General features: G+C 33.2%; 1 pseudogene; it reads right to left on the bottom strand.

Moving 5' to 3' along the window:
- Positions 1 to 5791: 5791 nt before the first annotated feature.
- Positions 5792 to 11593, bottom strand: LOC149548399 (chromatin remodeling protein DDM1-like; annotated as a pseudogene).
- Positions 11594 to 13907: the final 2314 nt, after the last annotated feature.

The following is a 13907-nucleotide window of genomic DNA, read 5'->3' as shown; positions in this document are numbered from 1 at the left end:
CTTCCCCCATTCTGAGATCCAATTATTAAGTGAATCTATTATCTGATTATTATCTAAGCACATCTATGAATGACATCTACTATCTATGAGCAAATACCTACTTTTCAAGATCAAGCAAGCATTGTATCATTCAAGTTCTCTATTGAAGATCAAGGATTGAATCTTTTAAGTCTTTGAAGGGATTTGGTTCAAGAATTCAAGATTCATCATTTAAACCCTAGATCTAGCCATCATGGTGGTGTGATCTTCCTTCAAGATCCTTTGTTCATCTTCAAGATCTATTCATTCTTCTCTTAAGGTGGATTCCAAGCATACAATCATGGAGGTTTTGATTTACATTTGTTAATGTTATGTTCAATCTTTCATATCAATATACTTGTTTACATTTCAAATACAACTACATATCTGTTGAGTATCTAGCTTCATTGTTAGATTTACTTCTACTACTTGCTAGCATTCTCTATTTCAATTTCATTATTAAAGTTGATTCCAAACCGGGGTTTGATTGAGGAAAACCCCTCATCTAAACAAAAAAGCCATTTTTCTTGCAGATAAAGGTGTGGAACAGTGAATAAGAGAGTAGATTTGGATACCCTTTTCATCGAACTTGTGAGATCCGCAAACAAAAATTTCATTGGAGCAGTGTAGGTCAAGATCAACTTTTCAGGGTACAATTGTACCCCAAGGTAGGATTGTGCCCCGCCAATAGGGTCAAGGTCGACCTCCCTTCAAAAAGCTAAAAGATTTATGGGTTTTCTCCGTCTCAACATTTCCAGTCCAGAACAAGTTACAAAATTCTCCAAAACTGTACACATACATTGGAAATCAGCATTTTCCAAGTTCAAGGTGATTATTTGTCTTCTACCTATATCAAGATTTAAAGACATACTCCCCCATAATAGAAAGAGAACAATTGATCCTCTTTTCTCCCTATTTTCCATTGCTTCATTCATTTATGCATTGAACACTTTCTTGTGCTTAATCAATTTGGATCATTCCTTTTGGAAATTAGGGATGAGAAGAGGGTTCCCATTTTCTTTCTATTCAATTACTAAAAGAGCATCACCTCATTCATCATAGTTTTTGCAAGGATGTTTTAGAGTTTTCTATGATAATTTAATGGAAATAGATGTAAGATACATTCAACATAATAAGATCACATAATTGAACTGCACAATTCAAGAATGCAAGGATGTTCGATTGGTTGACCAAGATGAATTGGACAAGTGGTGTGCAATATGTTTTGAATTTAATCAAAAAAAGACATGAAAAGGGAGAGCATGATTGTGTGGGAGCATGTGTGAAAAGAGCTTTTAGTAGAGAGGAATTAAAGTGCAAAGGTGGTACAACATTAGAAGATGCAAAAATAATTATGAAATGGTGCAACTCTACAATGAGACTAGGTAATGAAGGTAAGTCTATGGTTGCTAGATATTTTTGGTTGATACATACATCTAATATTGAAAATTTACAAGATTTTTTTACACTTTTAAGATCGAGTGACATGCATTCATTAGAAGTTCAAATGTAGTGTCACTAGATATTTATAATAGAAAACTTGCATGCTTTTTCACTTCTTGTATGCATCTTTTATGGGGATGAACATGAATTAAAAAAGTGGATTGACTAGTGGTATTGTAGGCCTTTACAACCAATTGATCCATAATAACTCCTTATAAAACTACAGTTGAGCCTAATTGAAGCATTATAATATTTTGACCATTTAGTTGAGCTAGTTTTTTTGTTTCATTTTATTACAATATCCATTGGTTTTGGTATTAACTTATCATTCCATATAATAGTCATGTATACATAGTTATTAGAGATGAGAATAATGAAGAATCTAAACAAATTACTTTTTGTTTTATTTTATTGAGGCCAAAAAGAAACTAACAACTATAGTCATTGATAGTGAAAGTATTGAAGACCTAATCATATCCATTATTGTGATAGACACATGACTTAAAAAGACAGTATTTTGTGTCCATTCTTTAAATCAATTTATCACAATTGATGTATCAATATTGATATTAAATTATCTTGATAATTAAATGCATGCACCCTATCAAGAATTCTAGCACCTAATTGTTTAAGGATTTTGTGACACGCAGACATATTCTTCATTACTCTAACCTTATTATTGCAATAAATATTTAATTTATTAAGTATTGCAATAGACCTCTTAACAAGAATTTGTGAAAAGCTTTTGTATCTAATCACAAGGTAGGACTTGATATAATAAGGGTTAGAGTTGATCCAGAAGGTTCAATTGAATGATTTTGGGCTATCTAGCACAAAAATTCTATACTATAGTAGAATAATATTGAAATATATATTTATATATGTATGTACGTATGTATGTACGTATGTATGTATATATGTATGTATGTATGTATGTATGCATGTATCTTGCACGAAATATTGTAAAATCATAGTGATATGCATATTTAGATGCCAAATTTTGTATTAAAAAATAGATAAGAAATGTATTATGGCTTTGAAACCCTCACTCCATAAGGTTTTTGGAGAAGTGTTGTCCTAACTTGCAATTCCACCAGGATAATTCAAAATCCCTTAGGGAAAGACAAATTATGGATCTATATACATTATTCCAAAAGGCCAAGATTTGAGGAGTTGGTCTGGTACTTTTACCAGCAAGCCCTAAGTCAAACAAGCCCATGTGTTAGGCCTAAAAAGTGTGGTTTTGTATACACAACCAGCATAGGGGGATGTCTAGACAATGTATAATGATGGAATTAGTAGAAATTAGTTTGGAGAAGACTTTATGTACTATTGGCTCAATATCATGAACCCATCTTGGAGTACTTTCTTTAACATTAAATAGGCCTAATTAGGCCTATTAGGCTTGTAAACACAGTTGGTGTTAAGGGGCGTAGGAGTGGATCAGGGTCCTAATTCTTTGAATTTTGATGTAACTACCAAAAGGGTATCTAAAACCCTAATTTTTTGGTCAGGTTGTTGTGGAAATTTTGAAGTTATTTCCAAAAAGTTGGCTTCATAGGGCTATTAGCCCAGTAGGTCAAATAGTACAGTTTGGCCTTGGAGAAATAGTGGGTTGTTGAAACCTTTTGAAATGGCTATGATATAATTTTCTAAGATAGAATGTCTTTTCACTTCCATAGAAGTTGATTTTGAGATTGTTTTCAAGTTTTGTGTCTATTTGCCAAGGTTTTGAGATTGGATGGTCCTCAATATTGAAGATAGAATCAAAGTAGATCTTGTTTGATTCTCATTTGGAGAAAGAGATTTGTTCAAACTCACAAAAAGGTAGATACCTATTAGGTGTGTAGGTTGGTGTGTGTAAACTTTCAAACTTGATTGGAAGGGTTGTTCATCAAAAAGTTGAGTACTAGATTTGGCCCATTTTGAGGATCAAGGTTGATTGGGTTGAACATATTGTGCTTCCACTACTGATTCATACATTAAAATTTGATACACAAATTTTAATTCTTTTGTGAATTTTACATGTTTAGAAAGAGCTTTATTTAATTCATCCATCTCCTTTGCATTTGCATTGTTTAAAAGTTTATCATACACCAATATGTCTAACATATTTTAAATTCTATCATGAGTAATCATATTTTCCAAGTTCTTCTTGTATGCTTCCAAAAAATTCTCTAGATTTCTATAAATCTTCTCAAATCTCTAGTGTAACCTAAAGGAAGCAGCATCAACCCTCACACTTTATAATTGCCAAATCAACATCCGGTATTCCTGTTTTAACTCCTCCCACCTTCTCCTCCATTTGATGTTATTTGGTGATCGTAACATTGGCACAAGGTGTTCGCTTCTCCTTAAATATTCTTCTTGTAGGGCCTTAAATTGATCCCCCCCCCCCCCCCCCCCCCCCCTCTCTCTCTCATAATTCTCATTGATTTTTCCCTATTGAACTTAGACATGTTAACACCCATTTTTGTAAAGACCAAAGGATAAATTTGTCCTACCTTAAGTTTCATCATATGTCCAAAATCCTTGTCAAAGTAAATTATTGTTGGATTTTTATTTGGTGGATACAATGCCCACAACAACAAAGCTTCTTCATTGGGATCAAACTAGAACCAACAAAAATAATATTAACCCCCTCAATATCCAATTTAAAATCCTTATTTTTGTAATAAAAAAAAGCTATCAAAGATAAGATATTCACTTAGATCCCATCTTGTGAATAAAATCACACCTACCTTAGTGAGAAACAGTCTCCCTCTTTGTGGAATCATATTCTCAGCCTCTGCATTTATGTCTTCTTTTAATTTCCTCAACAAAAATTTACCCCATTCTCTACACTATTACATTTGATGCCATTTTTTGACCATTACTGGTTGAAAATTTGACCCAATTTTCAACCAAATTTTGACCAAATTCGACCAACCCATTGGTCAAAATTTTTTAGGTCAAAATTTTGACTAACCTACTAGTTGGTCAAAATTTTGACCAATACGTTGGTCGTAAACCTTCCAAAGCCATGGTGCAAGTTCTATCAAGACATGCATGCAAAATTAACAATATTAGATTTCCACAATCCATTTGTAACGCAAGTTCATTTTGGATTTGATTGTGTGTATTTTTTAGCATCATCTTTTTTAGATCACTCTTCATAATCCATCATCAGTCGGATGAGAGAGTGCAGGATGCATGCAAAATGTCAAATCATACACAAGGCATGTGAACTATTTTATATAATGTCTGAAAAACATCAACAGTAACTAATCAAATTGTCGTAAACACCAACAATAACTTAAATGCTTCTTCATTAATATGCCTGATACAATAAGCAAACTTGGCAACTATGCACATCAAGTTATATGCTAAAAGGAAATCATTTAGGAGATATAGAATTTGAACAACCATATGTTAAGATTCTACAATTTGTATCACTTTCCTGAGTCTGACAATTGAGAATAAGTTTTTCATCCTCCCTATAGTATGTTCCAATGGCCTGCACATCCACAAAAGTTCCAACGTCTCAAATTTGTAGAATATGAATTGTTTGGTAGTGAATGGACATGATTGACAATAAATCATTGTATAAAAAGACTCCCATGTGAAGCATGAATAGCAAAGGAAATGAATATGGGTGATAGGGAAGAGAATTCAATAATAGAGGCTCTTAACTTTGGTTATAGTCATGATATGGGTGATGCACAACTACCTCTTGGATTCACATTCCATCCCATTGATGAAGAGCTCATAACATATTATCTCATTAGGAAGGTTTTAGACAACAAGTTCACAGGAAGGGCCATTGTTGAAGTAACTTACAATAGATGTCAATTGTGGTCATTCCATGAATATCGAGCCCCCATACTCATGGAATGATTTCCATTATTCTTAAATTCTATTGTAGCAAGTAAATAGTTAAAAGAAGTCACTAGCTCTGCAACTGGTGTGAGAACAAGTTTAACACAATGTGGAAAACATCAATTACAAATGTGGATGGTTAATAACTCACATCAATGCATTAATAAAGCAAACCAAATTGATTTCAGACTCCAAAGGATCAAGGAAATCTTGTAGAAATTGAATTTTTATTGCTTGTGGTATTACACCAGTCCATACACTCGAATCCCTCTTCTATATCTGTAATAGCGGCTCCCTCTTACATATATAAGACTTCACAATATAACCAATTCAACCAACTATTGTTGGGTTGAAAGGTTCCTTGTCAGATGAATTTGAACCAATGGTATCATCTAAGGAACATCCACAAAAATTTTAACAAACAAAAACCTTGATGATGGATTCAGTATCTACCACCAATATAGAAAGATTCTTACCTGTCTAAGCTACTTGTTGGTTCATCCAGAAATAGTAACCTTGGCCTCATTAGAATTTCTAAGGTAATGCTCACTCTTCTCTTTTCTCCACCACTGATTCCCCTCAAGTGCCAGATTCCAATGGGAGTGTTGGCACATTCCTGAAGACCCATTTCCACAAGTGTATACTCTAATAGTGTTGATTTCTCTGACCAGGGCATTTTATCAGGGAGCGTTTCATAAGCAGAGTATGTTATGCTTTCTCTCACTATCAAGGTCCCAATTAGAGTATCATCTTGAGTTACATATGCCTACAAGAAAAAAGAGGAGAGGAAAATAACACCCATGTAAGAATATAACATCAAACATCAATAATTCACCCAAAAAATACTTCTTTGATTAAATCATACAGCAGTTCCAAAGGAGAGATTTTTCTTTTGACCATTCAACTTGATAGATCTATACTAAAATGTATTAGTTGCCAATCTACCTAATTTCCACAACACAAATCAAACATCTAAAAAAGCTTCATGAATCACAAATCAAATATGAAATTCATCATCTACTTGATGGGAAACGGAAACCCAATTGATATTACCTACAAGGGCATCCAAGAGAGTAGATTTTCCAAAGCCAGAGGGGCCCATGAGAGCCATCAAGGTGCAAGGTGCCACAAATTGTGTTTCTTAAATGCGACAAGGGTTACAGTGTTCTTAGGGTGTAATTGATGGTGTTTTTGCATAGATTTTTACAGTTTCAAGCAATTTCATTTTCAAATAAAATTAGGTTTCTACATACGTACATGTGGTAATTGTAGTGTATGCATGTATCCACATATATATCCCAATTTGTGCATATCCTACAATTATGGAATGCTATAAAACCAAATTTCTTTGAGGCATTCCATTAAAAATGGTATACATCCATGTAAACACATAGCTATATACATACATATAGATATTATATATGTACATACATAAAAAAAACATGCATACACACACACACACACACATACATGCCATGTGTATTCTTCCAAAACTTGCATACATGTCCACCAAGCTAGTGGCAACTGCAACATGTAACAAAATCTTTATTATTTATGCTTTGCATCATATGGATACAAAGCACAATTCAAAGAACACCAATCAATACAAAGCCAATTCAAAGCACAACAATCAATACACTTTGCAGCATATGGATAACTAACAAAGTAGTCAACAACTACAAAAATAATTTAATATGAAGATTGAAATTTGGAATTTGACAAGCTAACCTCAATGAGTGAGACAAAAGTAGAAGTCATCATTGCAAATGCTTGTCTTGCATCAAATATGGGCGCTCCCCATTGGAATCGATAGGGAATCCTTATCCTGCAGAATAACAAGAATAAGTGAAAACTATTTTCAAAAATGTTGTCTTTTAAAACAAAATTACTATATGATCAAATTAAAATTGTTCTAAAAAAATAACTCAACATTCCCCAAAATAACTTGGCACAACACAACATATTGTTCCCCATTAATGTCCAAGTCTAAAAATGGAACACTATAAAGAATAAGCAATACTAGTCAGTCAAACATTCCTTCTTAAATAAAAAATATGGATATTAAAGGAAAGAATATTCTAGAATTCAAACATTTAAAAGAAATCCCCACCAAAGACATCATCTTTGAACATAATCTTTCATACCTCAGGTAGGAGCAATCTTCAGGAGCAAGATAAACACCAACACCATATGTCGGACCATGATTCATTAATCTGTTATTGCTAAAACCATGTATTATAATTGATGATATACTTGTATCAGATGCCCCATGCCATGCATATTTAACATTTTCTTTACCACAAGAATTTTTTGTTATCTCAACCTATTTGTTGAAAATTTATAATTGAGCATGTCCCAGCCTACCTGCATGTGAATTTTGATAAATACCAATAACACTAGTTGCAAGTCCAATTTTATTTAGGCTAGTAAGGAAACAATTTTTCACAGCTACAAACTTTGTATCGCAATCCATTAATTTGATCAATCTATCCCCTAGATGTTCAAATTCATGAGTCACAAAACTAGAAAATTGTTGGGATTTAGAAAGAAAATTGTTATTAATCACACCATCCTTAACATCATCCTGCAATACTTGGCCATTCTCCAACTGAGTTGCTTCTGTGCCTATTCGAACCTTAGTTGATGGTTTATCAAACAATTGCTTTCTTTGGAAAATCTTCATTGGTAACTCAGTGACATGTTCTAGCTTTGGAGCTCTATACAATTCATTTTCACTAGTGGGGATCTTAGTTGAATATTTCTTGATCAACTCATCTAATTTAGCAAAATTCATTGAAGCCACATCAACTGCAGTCTTCAAATTTGGCATTCTTGCTCCTTTTCAAAAGATATTTGTTGTGGTCAGCTCCTTTTCTCGAGGCTAGTTCCTTTATTGGTAGCTTCGTTATCTTTTTTCATTCTTTGTCAAAAATTCCATTAGGAGTAGCACATTTCAATCTTATTATTAGACCCATCATTATGTAAAATCCTAAATCTTGGACATAATTATTACATCAGTTGGCTTCATGCTTTTATCTAATGAAGAGTCCAATAGTGTGACCTCAACCTTCAGATTATGATGTCTTCTTTCATGTTTGAATGGATGAATGATTAATATTTTTATAATGTCAACAAGACCAAGCAGCTTACAACACCATTATAGCCAACAAAAAAATAAGCTTGAACAACCCTAAATAGAAAGTCCTAATTTTAAAATTGTCTCCATCCTATTATGATTTATGAATTATGTTTTAAAACAATAGAAAACTAGAACCCTTTATAGGACTTGAAGGCCAAGAGTTCCTCAAATTTTTATAATAATAAGTGAAGTCAATAATCCTACAGGTTGACGTAAACTAGCAATATTATTCAGCACATAAAGGAGTCAAATTTGTTATGCTTCTAGAAATGAGTCTGTGATGCTTCCAGAGATGAATCAATTTTTCATTTTATTTTTGTTAATCAATATGCTACTGTTAGTTCTAGATGGCACTTAAGGTGTATACAAGTCTCCTTATCTCATTGATATTCTTGATAAAATGGACAAATGCATTAACATTTATAAATTGAACTATTTTTTGGGAATAAGTGGCTGGGCACTTTGGATTTATTAATGTCACAACTGGCAATGATATTTCACTAAATTGAAAGGTGTAGCAGGCATGAAATAGAAAACATGGGAAAAATAATTAAAAAGCATGTTGACTAGAACTAAAGGCACTAAGAAATCCATAAATCAAACCAACCAATATGATTCCCACCATTGTTAGAAGACAAAAATCAAAATATCAAAGAAGCTAAAACCTCTCTTGACATGCAGACTACTGTAAAATACATACCTTAGACCAAAAACCTTAGAAGCCATAGATGCCTCAAGTTCAACTCCATCCTCAAAACCTGAAGGTACATGGCCTTGAGTTAAAAAAGAAGTTATTTGCTACATCTGAGGCAGAGTAAATATTGGAGCAGAGTTCTCCAAATGTGGTGGATATTCTACTCCTACATGTTGTGATGAAGATAGGATGTCATATCTTGTTTGATTAAAATAGATATCAAGAAGTATGCCAATTCTCTCAATAAATCAGAAAGATAGTACAATACAAAATCATAGAAAACACCAAACACCACTTGTACACACACCATTCCAATGAGACATTTACACAACAATGATTAGCCTGTTGAGACAAGAAGAGCCAAATAATGGAGATTACTAATGCAATTTCATTGAAAATGTGCCTATTTTTGGAAAGTCATCAACCACCAATCATGGGAAGTAAATTGAATGTATTTTGAACAATGTAGTATACACTGCTCTATTCCCCAACCCTTGCCCAAAATATAGAAACCTGAGATGCTTTGCCTAGATCATTGTATAATTCCCATATCAATGCTCCAAGAAATCTTGAGATTTCTCTCAAGGATAGCACCCGATTTCATTAGAGGTCAATTTATAACAAGGACTTGCAAAATTTACAACATATCCTAACATTCCATAACTATGGAATTTATTATTCTCTGAATGTTCGCAAGCATTTTTTTACTTGTGTTAACCTACACTACCAACTCTCATAGTAACCTACATAATAAAAGAGACCTTTGAGAATTTTTAACCATTCTTTGAGAAGTTTCAATTATTTTTCAATTACAAACATCATAGATGTTACAAGAGAAGCTTACCAATGATAAATGCCTAAGTCACAATCTAGATTTATAGGCATAATAAGAGAGACCTTTAGGAATACCACAGACCTATAGATTTTCCACCCCTCTTCATTAGAATTGCACCAACTAGAATTTCCTAGTAGTCTCCAACAGTTGAACAAACAATCCTTACCTCCACAGAAGGAGCCATGATAAGCCTCTAGACATGCACAAGCTTTGTTTGTCCAATCCTATGACACCGGTCCATTGCTTGCAAATCCATTTGAGGATTCTATATAATCAAACTTATTATAATGATATACAAAAAAACTTCAATGCAAGTTCATAACAAAAGTTCCCAAATAATAAATAATTTGTTCTACTCTATAAACATGCATTAAAAATGCATACCGCAATGAAACTAATATGATAAGATGTAAAATTATATCATACCCAATCACTGTCATAAATGATACAGGTATCTATAGCAGTGAGATTGATCCCAAGCCCAATAGCTCATGTGCTTAACAAAAAGATATGAAATTTTCTTTCTGGATCATTAAAATCATTGATCTATATTGAAAAAGACATTAAAGAAGAATTTGTAAGAAAACTGTACATGCTTAAAGATAGTATTCCAGTAAGTCTAGAACTTTCGTCCATTGAGAAAATATCAAAATCTGTAATCAATGTACAATTTTGACACCATCAAAAAATCATGCTTAGAAACTACAAAGTGCATGCCCTAAAATGCAGAAGCACACAAAACTTGAGAACAGTAAGCAAACTCTTCTCTTGATTGTTGTGTTACTTGAAATTAGTACAAGAAACTTAAGGGTGTAGTAAAAATCAAGGTTAACTAATGCAAATTTTTATTGGTGCCTTATGTTTTTGAGCTTTCAAATGCAATATAAGTTTGTCTAACAAGCCAAATTTACCATGTCGCTGAACCGGCTGAGCCATTAGTGGGTAATCAACTGAAGAGAAAGCTCAATGTTAGACATAACACTAAATCAATTTGTCCCACTAGTAATTAGTTTCAAAATAACCAAGCTCAATTACTAATTAAAACCTTACTTGATTGATCAAACTATGATTCCAACAAATCAGGATGGTTGCAGTTCTTTCTCAGTTGAATCATCAAATTGTTTAGCTTTGTTCCTATGCTTGTGCCTGAAATAGTTGAAGGAAGTCATACCAAGCTTTTACTATTCATGCAAATAAGACTGGCTAAATGGCTGATAGTACAGTTTAATAAAGGAACACAACTTATTCAGGAGCTCTATAAAATAACTCTTCCAAATTAGAGAACACATTACCCTACCTCTCTCTACCCTACTTTGCAGGTGGGCCTCAAGTGTTTTATTGACTAAATGCTCTTGGATCTATTTTTGATGTTCTGTCATATTTTCATACAAGATTTTTTTTTTTTTCTTTGGGAGGTTTTTTTCCACCTCTTCCTTCAGTCTTTTGAGGATAAATGGCTGAAGAATCAAATGAAGCTTTGAAATTACCTAAAAAGGTAGCTATTGTCAATCTCAAGTACAACAACAGAAAATAGACATAAAATTAACTGCTTGAATTTGAAGCATACTTGAACTCTTCTCTTCTCCTCTTCTTCCTCCCGAACCATCCCATTTCTTTATCTCCCACTAGTATCAAACCTTAAAGCAATTTGGCATAAATCAACATAGTAAAGTAAGAAAGGCCTTAAATGAGAAGATCACATGCTTTCCTACATCAAAGCCCAAAAGTGATCATATCTTAGTGATCATGAAATGATAATAAAGAGTACTAATCACTAGATCTTTAAAAAGTAACAAAATCATAGATAGGGTCCCCCTCTTAATAATAGAGGGATGGAATGGTGAGAATCCCTAGGTATTCAAATGTCCCCAATAACTAGATCATGATTGTCATTTATAGTTCATCACTACAATATTAGCACAATATGGAGAGGTACACTTTCTCAAATAGGAACGCCTTTCAAGCAAGAGAAGAAGAAATTATTGGATCAAAATACTAATAAACCTATTTCCCTGTGATTAAAATACCATGAAAAAATAACTCTACTTATAAGCATCTTTGCTACCATATGTAATTTAACACCTACCAATCAAAGAGAGCTAGATGTAGCTAGGCAATCACTATGCACTTAATACTTCCAGAGTGCTATAGATTAAATTCATAAACATGTTATTTAAAGTGTCCAAAATTACCATCAAGCCAAACTTCTTTCAAAATGAATAGGTTTCTTTTGGACTAAAATACAGTTGTTTCTTGATTTTACTAAAATTTAGATATATTAGGCAAACTAGACCCTGACAGTCTCACAAACTTGCAAAAAGGCTGAGTAATATTATATTTCTTTAGACATGCCACAAGTATGGCATATGTATGCATCCTCTCTAAATCACATCACAGTTTGGACAGGGAAAATTGGCTAAACTACTAATTGTTGGCATTGGCATGTTCTGATGGTGATCAAGTCCCATTCTATAACATTTGTGGGTTTCTATGATCAGGAACATGAAAAAATCCTATTTAAGCTCTTTTTTGTTGTGGGCAGTTGATATGGCATGGACAGCTTCTATGCACAATTTTTTTAATTTGTTCTCCTTATTTTGTACCCATGGTGAAAAATTATGAAGAGTGGTCATGATTTAGTGGGGGCTTATCTAGGTAATTTGTCCATTTACACGTCTATTCATGTTATCTATAGGGTAGGCATGTTGATATGCTGAAATTGGTTTTTGTATAGGTCTTTTATGTCAAGTGTAAGATATAGAGTGACCTATATTTATAGATAATAGGAATTGTATTTGCATCTGTGGAAGGGATGTTGTCAAGAGTAAAGAGAAGCAAAGCATGGTTAACAAGGCATTTCATGTATAATATATAATATCATGAAAGAGCATGGACATAGGGTCCTAGGTGGTAGTGAGGCAAAGGGTAAAGATGAAACATAAACCATACAACATTAATGGGAGAAAAAGAAGATGTCGAATAATGTTTTTTTTTTTGGTTTTTGTTTAAAGTTTACCAATAGTTCCAAACACTTCTAATCACATTATATTCATTTAATTCACTTCTAATCCTATCTTTAGTGCACTTTTGTCATTTTAGGCTAGATCTCCATTCTCTGTAGATGGTCTATGGTAGTGACTTACTATGGGATTTCTATAGACAAAAAACTTAGTGATATCTTCCATACAAATTGCTTCATAGATCTACTCTTTCTATATATTAATTGGCAAGCATTTATATTTTTGTACTACCATTTGGTCATGGTGTAGTGAGTCAATGATAAGCATTATATTTGAAACACAAATAATTACTATGGTTAATATTTCAAATCTGAAACATCAAATTACAACATAGACATCCAAGTTGCATTGTAGTATGACCATTGTTTGACAAAGTCCATACAAAAGAGTACAAAAATTTGGAACAAATAGACAAGGTTATTATACTGGCATCAATTTGTGCATCTTGCTAGCCCGATGGTGTTGGGGAATGAACATAGCATGAGCAAGCAACCTCATGCTCATAGTAATTACCTTGGAAAAAGCAATTCAAATCTAGTTATATACAAGCACAAGGAAGAAAATAGAATAAACATGGGAGACTAGGATCAACTAGAACACCCTATGATAAAAATTTACAGCGGCTGAAGCATTTTGTAGACTGATATGATAAAACTTTCATGTGGCTGAAACCCTATGTTTAGATACCATGAACATCAATGTAGCATCTACTAAAATTTCTTTTGATAAATTTTGATCTAAAACATTAACGCACATATCCGCACTAAAGTTGAAATGGAAACCTAAAATAGTGTAACTTGTCATGTCTTTCCTATGACATAACAATGAATTAGGGTCATATCCTCCCAAAGCAAGTACTTGCCTTCAACTTGTGCTTCCACCATAGAACACGCCACCACA

Source organism: Cupressus sempervirens, chromosome 7 (assembly GCF_028749045.1).
Source record: "Cupressus sempervirens isolate cs-2001-9-10 chromosome 7, ASM2874904v1, whole genome shotgun sequence".
Lineage (NCBI taxonomy): Eukaryota > Viridiplantae > Streptophyta > Pinopsida > Cupressales > Cupressaceae > Cupressus > Cupressus sempervirens.
The sequence above is the reverse complement of the archived record's forward strand: the minus strand, read 5'-3'. Positions and strand labels throughout refer to the sequence as shown.